This window comes from Limulus polyphemus, unplaced genomic scaffold (assembly GCF_000517525.1).
Source record: "Limulus polyphemus unplaced genomic scaffold, Limulus_polyphemus-2.1.2 Scaffold3453, whole genome shotgun sequence".
Taxonomy (NCBI): Eukaryota; Metazoa; Arthropoda; class Merostomata; order Xiphosura; family Limulidae; genus Limulus; species Limulus polyphemus.
In genome coordinates, this window is record NW_013669063.1 from 24,153 (window position 1) to 33,210 (window position 9,058).

General features: G+C 34.6%; 1 long non-coding RNA gene across 1 annotated transcript in view; it reads right to left on the reverse strand.

Moving 5' to 3' along the window:
• The window catches only part of LOC111088268, an 11,071-nt gene extending 4,478 nt beyond the window's left edge, over window positions 1–6,593 (reverse strand). The window contains exons 1-2 of the long non-coding RNA XR_002612846.1: window positions 6,509–6,593; window positions 5,487–5,488 (exon numbers count right to left, since the gene is read on the reverse strand). This is a non-coding gene — a long non-coding RNA (uncharacterized LOC111088268). The remainder of the gene's footprint in view (window positions 1–5,486; window positions 5,489–6,508) is intronic.
• Window positions 6,594–9,058: the final 2,465 nt, after the last annotated feature.

The window sequence follows — 9,058 nt, forward strand, 5'->3', positions numbered from 1 at the left end:
GAAGCAAAAAACACGTCGATGTCCTCTTTAACATCTTCCACATTGGCATACGTTTTCCCATTAAGATGGTGTAGCAGTGAATGTAAAAGATGGTAATCTGATGGTGCCATATCTGGAGAATATGGTGGGTGGTGGAGAACTCTCAACCCAACTACATAATCTTGTGTTGCGTCAAACGAGCCACATGTAGACGTGCATTGACGTGGAGATGAAAAACACCTTTCCGATTGATGAGTGAAGGGCGTTTCTGATGAAAAGCTTTATTTAAACGTTCCAATTGCTGACTACAAATCTCTGGATTGACAGTTCGCTGTGGATTGGGGAGTTCGAAATGAATTACTCCTTTGATATCCCACCAAATGCAAAGCATCACTTTCCGCGGATGGAGTCAAGGTTTAGGGGTCGGAAGTAGTTTTTGTTTAGGACTGAGCCATTGTTTTAGGTGTTTAATTTTCGCATAGAGAATCCATTTTTCATCACCGGTGACAATTCTGTCCAAAAATGGTTCGCGCGCATTACGCGCCAGAAGAGACGAAGCAACGTTCACACGTTGGATCATCGGAGAGTTCATGAGGCACCCAAACACCTTCTTTAAGAAGTTTTCCCATATTCCTTAGATGTTTACATATTGTTTCATGAGAGACATGCAACTTCAGGGCCATTTCATGTGTGTGTGTGTTGCCTTGGGTTAGACTCAACAAGCGTATTCAGAGCATCAATGTCAATTCCAATATGTCAGCTCCTGACATCGCAGTTCTTAAGGCTAAAACCACCTGAACGAAATTTGCTGAACCATCTTTTACACTTAGGAACGTTCAAAACATTTCCATTAACTTCGTTAATATTCTTTGTGGCTACAGAGGCGTTGTTTTCCTTCTTGTATTCAAACAGCATTACATGCCGAATGTGTGTTTCGTCGTGTGTCATTACTATAAGGAATTAGAGTATAGTAAACTTTACATATTATATAGGCTACACTAAAGTGACGTTTAGGCGGTTCGTGTAACTATTATACGTGATGTATGTTTGGGGGGGGGGGCTGGTTAATGAAAGTGTTCCAAAACGCGACATTTATTTCTTGACGATCTAATATAATCATCTGGCTGTGGAGAGCATCAACAGAAAATAATAAAGAGAACAGTAATCACAAATATTGAGTTGGGATAACGTGGTAGGTGTAGATGCTGTGTGGTAATACTGACTACCAAACTTAACTCTTTATAAGTTCATTTCTATGATATTCTACATTCATTTATTGTCATAAGGCTTTATTATTCCTTTAGAAATCCACTCTTGAACACCTCGAACTTATATCTTGAGATTCTGACATTTGACTGATGGGAACCAAAAAAGCAACTTTTTTTATCCTAAAACCCTCATAAAGTAGAGTTATAATTGGAGTGTTAGTTTTCTATAGTTTTATAAAGAATATTGCATCGGTGTACACTTTCTTTATAATTTGTATTGCACCATTCATCTGATTATTCGCAACTTTAACCTCACATTTGACGTATATTCAAATTTCAATAAATCTTTGCCAGCTAGATTTGATAAGTTTCTTTTACTGTTCTTGTAATGCACGTGTGAATCTTCATTAAGTATGAATAACCAAAGCATTTACTAGCTGTAAGTATATTTATATTTAGCTTTGTTGTGTTGCAATTGTATTGACATTGAATATTAGTATTCTGATATACGTAAGCTACTATTGAAATGGTTTGCAAAAACATTAAACTTTAAGAATAGTCGTGTTTATATTGTTTAAAAATATGCCAATTTCAGTAAAAACATTCACCTGTCTGTAACAGGTAGAAATGTCCTTATGACTTAAACTATAAACCAAAAAATACAAATTTCGAATGTCTAGATATGCATTTACATTGATTATGAGATTGTGAGGTTACACAAGTAAAATTACAACAGTTAAATAAACCAAAACCAAGTGAAAATAGAACATTCTGAATATATGTTTGGTGTATGAATAGGAGTATCTCCTCCTTCGTATATCATATGAACAGAGAAGGTGATTTAGATCTCATAATGTTCCGTTTTGTGAGAATATCTTACATCGCTGGGCTTTAAGTAAATATTCATTAGTTCGAGAATTAATTGACATTTTGAGTAACTTACTGTGCCATAAATAAATTTGTAACAAAGTGATTGTTGAAGCCTAGGTAATGAATTTCTGATAAAGTGATTGCCTGTGTAAGTGTTTTAATTAGTCTGAGCTTTGTGGTATTGTAAAAATGTTTCAGCAAGTAAGTCCCACTAATAGTAGGAGATTCAAGGAATAAGTAGGGTGCTATTAAAAAGACATTCTTGAAATGAAGGACTTGAATAAAAGATAACACAGACAACAAAGTTCACAACAGAATAAAGTCAACATTGTTCACTGTCTACTGTCTATCTCATTAACAGGGAATTTACCATTCTCAAACTACTTTTTTTTGTGGTAAAACCTACACTTTAATTGCTATTAAAAAGACATGACAGGGTCATACGGCAAAGACTTCTACGAGCACTTCTCTACAGATCTAGGATTTGGACTGTACCAAAGCTGCAACAAGAGTGAAGGTGAAGCGAAAATCAAGACATAAAAGAGCACAATAATAAAAAAAAAGAGTGTTTTCTTGTTCACATAAAAGGAATTACAAAATGATCAACTTGTAGCCCATTAAAAAGTTAGGCCTACAATGTAGGAAGACATACTTTTAAGTTGTTATGGGTTATACAATAAGAACACGAAGATAATTTATAGTCAGTAGTTAGCAGAAAAATGTTTCAATCTTAAGGTATTGGTTTAAAGAATTAAAGTTATGGAAGGAGTAAGTCTGATCTTCAAAGGATATTATAATATATTGTTGCGTCAGCGAGGTCACGTGACTAGTATTACGCCACTTCTCTCGAACCTTCGTGAATTATCGGGAGACTACTAGATATGTGTTAGTCTTGTATATATAAGACGTTGACAACGTGACGGAACAACAGTGTAGTGAGTAATTGAACTGCAGTCAGAAAGTATTGTTGAAGTTGAGCACGTTCGTTGTTATAGCGCGACTGTTGAAAATAAGTGTATCGGTAAAGTTATATTCAGAAAGAATAAACCAGTTTTATTAAGAAAGGACTTGTGTCGCTAAAGTTTCGTGGGAACGAAGTTACGGAAAATCAACTAACGAACGGAGACGTAACAATATGTTCAGTTATTTAAACAGTTAACACATGAAGGCGTTACTGCTCTGAAAACATTGGAAAAAGACACCAATACAAAGATCGTTAGTGGAATTTATCTTGAATTAACTATCAATAAATACACGACTGATTTGTCATTTAAGTTTAAACAACTAAGAATCAAACGAAAGATTACCATCTTCTTTAGTATTAGTGTATTTTCAATAATACACATTCAACTTCTTCAACGAACGGTTATTACAAAATTTAATATACCACCTAAATGCGTAGAGATAAAATTATTCTAATACTCATTCCCTATATGAGCGTGATCCCAATATAAACTAACGTAAATGGGCTAAAAATCAACATTTTAACATTGTTATAGAGCAATAAACTCTTTATTCTCAGTACAGAAAGCTAATGCTAAAACAACCTTAGATTAACTAGATAAAGCTCAAACTTTAAGACTAGGCTTACATTGGTAACCTTATACTATAGGATATTGTTACTTATTTAGTTGTGTTATAATGGACCTGTAATCAAGGTTTCTTAGTATAAATTGATTTGATCAGTTTTGTAAAATAAACTACCTGTTCAAGCTCAAAGTTGGTTAGAAATTTATACACTAAGAAAATGGCTAGAGAGAAGTTATTGTTGGTTAACATGATTTTCTTACTTGTTAGTAGTGATTAAGATACATACAATTAATTCGTGGCAAGAAATGGCTGTGATTATGCGCATTACATCCTCGGAAATCCTCAGTTAAATCGAGAAAACATCATTCAATTTATTACCACATATAACTGTAGCTGCAATATTTGGTACTTCTACGCAAAAATCTGAAAGACAGATAAAAATTTCAAAAACTGAAAGAGTATTTACATTTATTTGGACTAACTAGATTATCCCGTTTTTTATATTTATTTATTGTTAATCACGAAGCTACTCACTGGGCTATCTGTGCTGTGCTCATCACGAATATCGAAACCCGATTTTAAGCGATATAAGCCCTCAGTCTTACCATTGAGCCATCGGGATGGGGAGAGCAATTGTTGTGTGAGACATGATGTCAAAGCAATAATAAAACTCAGTACAGTTACTGAAGCTTCATAGCAAAATATTCAATTATAATAAATGCGTTTTGTCTAAGAAAGTGAAAATATAATGAATTTCCTTTAGTAACGCAAATAAGCTGTTTGTTTGTTTTTTTGCACTTTAAAAATTATATGGCAAACTAACTACTATTTCCTGTATTAGTACCACAGTATACACTAAACTACTTAATCACTTTAGACAGACCAAGAACAAATAATATACCAATTCATAAGTTTAAACTAACTATTCAAAGGTTGCCAGCACTACGTATGTGGCTTATAATGATAAACATTGAGTTTTGATACCCGTGTTTGGCGGAACACAGAGAGTCCTATGTGTACCTTTCTGATTAACAATAAACAACATCTTAAGCTGGGAATTATACGTAGTCGATAATGGAAAGTCATTAACATTACATCGTGATAAGTGATTGTTTATCTCTCTTTTTATTGCCCCCCCCCCAGTAGTTCAGAGGTAAATCAAACTATTTTTATTAAAAAACTAATTCTCCGCGGTCTATTAAAACAAAAAGAAAATGTTTAATGTACTTGCGCAAAACTACCCAAGGGCTATCTACACATAGTCATCCCAAATTTCGAACTAACAAACTAAAGGGAAGACATCTTGTCAACAGTACACGCCACTAACTATTAAGCCACTCTAATCAAGCTTTTTGATATAATAATGACTACAGCTTCATGTAAAACTGAAAAATCGAGATGTTTCATAACCTTTCGTACCACCCATCCTGTAACGTATATTATTGTGTTCCCGAAAACAGCGTCTAGTGATTTGCTGAAATAGCAGGAATATTTATATATCACCATACTGGTATCTCCAGCAGGTAAAAGGTCTTGTACACGTATCTATCATCTCCTGATAAAGCTTTGAAGAGTTTATATAGAACTAGAAACAAAATCTGTGCCATCTTTTGCAACCACATTCTAGACCTGTCCTGATGTTAATCATATCTTATTAGCAAATGCCCACATTATAAAGAAATTGTAACATAAGGACTTTTGCAACCACATTCTAGACCTGTCCTGATGTTAATCATATTTTATTAACAAACGCCCACATTATAAAGAAATTGTAACATAAGGACTTTTGTGTCATCTACAAGGCAAACGATCGGTTATTCCTCCTGTATCTTACTCAGCTGTTTGACTTACATAATAATAAGCCTAATTGCTTTATTGGATTATATATATAAATTAAACATCTACGACATTTTTCTCCAGAGTTTTCTTGTTTCCTTTTTATTTAAATCACCTAGTATTGACCCTATTTCTTACAGTGCCTTGCGAAAGTATTCACCCCTGCAAAGTTTCCACATTTTGTTGCCGTCTGAGCTTGCAGTAATGAAACTTTCAAATGGTACCTTACATTTAGAATCTACACAATATACTCCAAGCTGAGAAAGCTAAAAAAAACAAAAAAAAAACGCTACTATTATGTAAGTAAGTTAGATTTTCAAAGAATTATCATTTGCATAAATATTCAACCCCTTTGCTACAGCAACCTTAAATCATTTCAGGTGCAAAAGATTAATTTGAAAGGTTATGAAATTAATGTAATGGTCTCTGTCTGTGTACAATCAAAGTGGTATAACTTGACTTTAGAGTAAATGCATCTGTTCAAGCTACAACTCACATAGTGATACGACAAATCAACCCTGAAGACCAAGGAGCTTTACAAACAAGTCAGGGATAAAGTGATAGAGAAGCACAGATCAGGAGAAGGTTACAAGAAATTTTTAAAGTCGCTGATTATCCTTTTGAGTACAGTGAAGTCCATCATTAAGAAGTGGAATGTTCTTCATACCACCCATCACTACCCAGATCAGGCCTTTCTTCCAAATTAAGCAGCCAGGCAAGCGGGAAACTGGTTAGGGATGGCACTCTGAAGTCAACAGTGACTTTGAAAGATTTGAGAAGTTCCATGTCCCAGTCCCTACACAAAGCTGGCCTGTATGGGCGAGTAGCAAGAAAGAAACCATTACTGAAAAAGAATCATCTTAAATCTCGTATTGAGTTTGTGACAAAGCATGTAAATAATACTGCAGACAGGGGCAGAAGATTTTGTGGTGACATGAGACAAAAATTGAGCTTTTTGGTCTAAATTCAATGCGTTATGTCTGGTGCAAACCTAACACAGCACATCACCCAGACAACAAAATCTCAGCTGTCAAGCATGATAGTGGCAGCATCATGTTATGGGGATGCTTCTCATGAACAGGTACTGGGAAGCTTGTCAGGATTGAGGGGAAGATGGATGGTGAAAGTACAGGCAAATCCTAGAGGGAAACCTGTGTGAGTCAGCCAAGAATCTAACACTTGGTCGAAAATTCACATTTCAGCAAGACAATGACCCGAAGCACAAGGCCAAAGCCATACTGAAGTGGTTTCCAAAGAAGAACGTGAATGTCCTGGAGTGGCCCGAAAACAATTTATAGCGAGATTTGAAGATTGCAGTCCAACAACAATCCTCAACAAACTTGCCAGAATTGGAGCAATTTTGCCAGGAAAAATGGGCAAAAATCCACCATCCCATTGTGCAAAGCTGGTAGAGACTTATCCAAAAAGAATCACAGCAGTAGTTACTGGCAAAGATGCTTCCACCAAGTACTGACTTAGGGGCTGAATACTTATGCAATCAGAAAATTTCAATTTATATATATTTTCTTTGCAGGTTTTGCTGACATTCAAACTCCTCCACACACATAACAGTGGTACGTTTGATCATTAGAGTTTTGAATAAAAACAAGTTCATTAAAAATTGTTTACATTATTTTTATTTAATCAAAATGTGACATTGGTATGGATGAATACTTTTGCAAAGTACTTTAGATCACACAATAAAACCCTTTATTTTTTCATATTATAAGATTCACATGAAAAGAGGAGCATATTCATTGACAAGTTTTGATCTCATGGTCCGATTGTGAGTTGAGTGCCCTAACCATCAGGCCGTTTTCAGGCCAGATTATTTATATGCCAGTCTTTAAAATATTTTGCTAACTTCTATTTTTCTGTCGATTTCCTTCCTACAAAAACTCCTCTCAGGATATATTATTCTATTTCTTGTATACTTTTTGACTTCATATCTCACTTATTGTATATATCAATCCAGTTCGCTGGATTAAGAAATGTATAATTACTGAGATAAGATAAACCATTATAGCTAGTCACTAGAATCCCTGAAGGAAAATCTAGCTTTTTGATAAACACCTGTTATTATATTGAATTCCGTTATTGTCAGGTTCATTTTCTTATAAGATCAATTATTTTCTCAACATTCCATTTAACTGTGTCATAACTTATTCAATGTTAGTCTTGTTCTTATTCAATGTTGTCAAGACATTACTTTTTGTTGACCACATTATACATATTTTGCTTATATTTCATAAAACTTTGCTCTTCCACATGGAAATCCGTTAAAGTCATGAAATATTCTATCACAATCAAATAAAATATTTGCTACATCAAGTTTATATTTGTTATGATGTTTATGCTGTCATCTATAAATTTCATTCATTACTGATAATTTTATCCAACCATAACAAATTTTGATACGATCTATTTAAAATACTGAGCACTACTCTTTCCAAAAACATCACAAAACTGTATTTTCTCTCAGATGCAGTTTTAGCCTCTCCATTACTCTTATCTTTCATAAAAAATTCACTGCATGCCACATATTTCAAGGCAGAAACTGAAACATTCTGTCGCAAGTATCAATAAAAATAACAGGTACATTGTATCCTCAAATCGGTCAGTAATCATAGTTAACCTTCTATAACAAAATCTTAGCATCCAGATCAAATTCTTTATTTTCATTTTAATGAGGTTTAATACTTATGTTCATTGCGTAATTGATCCATTTGTGTTATAAAACACTCATGATGAGTTCGGGTAATGTTCCTATATGCATGTGGGATCAGATACATGTATTTATTAATACATATATATCTTCATTACACATTGTCACATACATTAATAGCTAACAACAGACTGCCTCTGGCTGTCACTCAAATTACTTCATAACCATCTTGGGTTCCTTTATGAAGCTAATACTTGTACCAAGGAAGCCAAGGCTCGTTTTTGGGGTACAATGAACAGTGATGAGGGTATCTCTGTGCATTCATGTTGACCAACCAGTTCTTGTAAATTCACCTCTCCACCAGCAGCTATGACCTGATATACCCTCTGCAGAAGATTTATTTCTGGTGCAGCTATGTATGTATCTTCAGTAACTTTCTTCTTGACTCCTGCAACTTAAAAGGTATTGAGTTTACCTGAAAACTTGTCACCTCCTTTCTCTAGACATGGCTTCAGTGTCCTATCCCCAATCTGTTTTACATAACTGAGATCCGTCTGTACTTTAAAAGAAGCGTATACTGGAGAAGAATCCTTGCATGGGTTTACCATCTTCGTGCAACTACCTGGAGTCCTCGCTGTACATTTTGAATATTTTAGATGATATATGATAATTTTGCTTCATGGCGACGAGATGCTGTTGCTGTATCAGGCTCTAGGCTCAGTATCATTTTCAGTTTTCCAGCTACTGCAGCCATGAGGGATTTTGTGCACAACCATTTTCTCTGGGCTTTGAGTTTCAATGTGATATCAATGAGTCCCTGTTTCTGCTTTATTTCAGCATTGGAAATTTCTTTGGAATAGGTTGGCATTCTCTTTGATCAGTCATTGTGGATCTAAAAATAAAACTAATAATGCCTAGCATACTAACCAACTAACCATATATTATCATAACTGTAAATTATATAAAAATG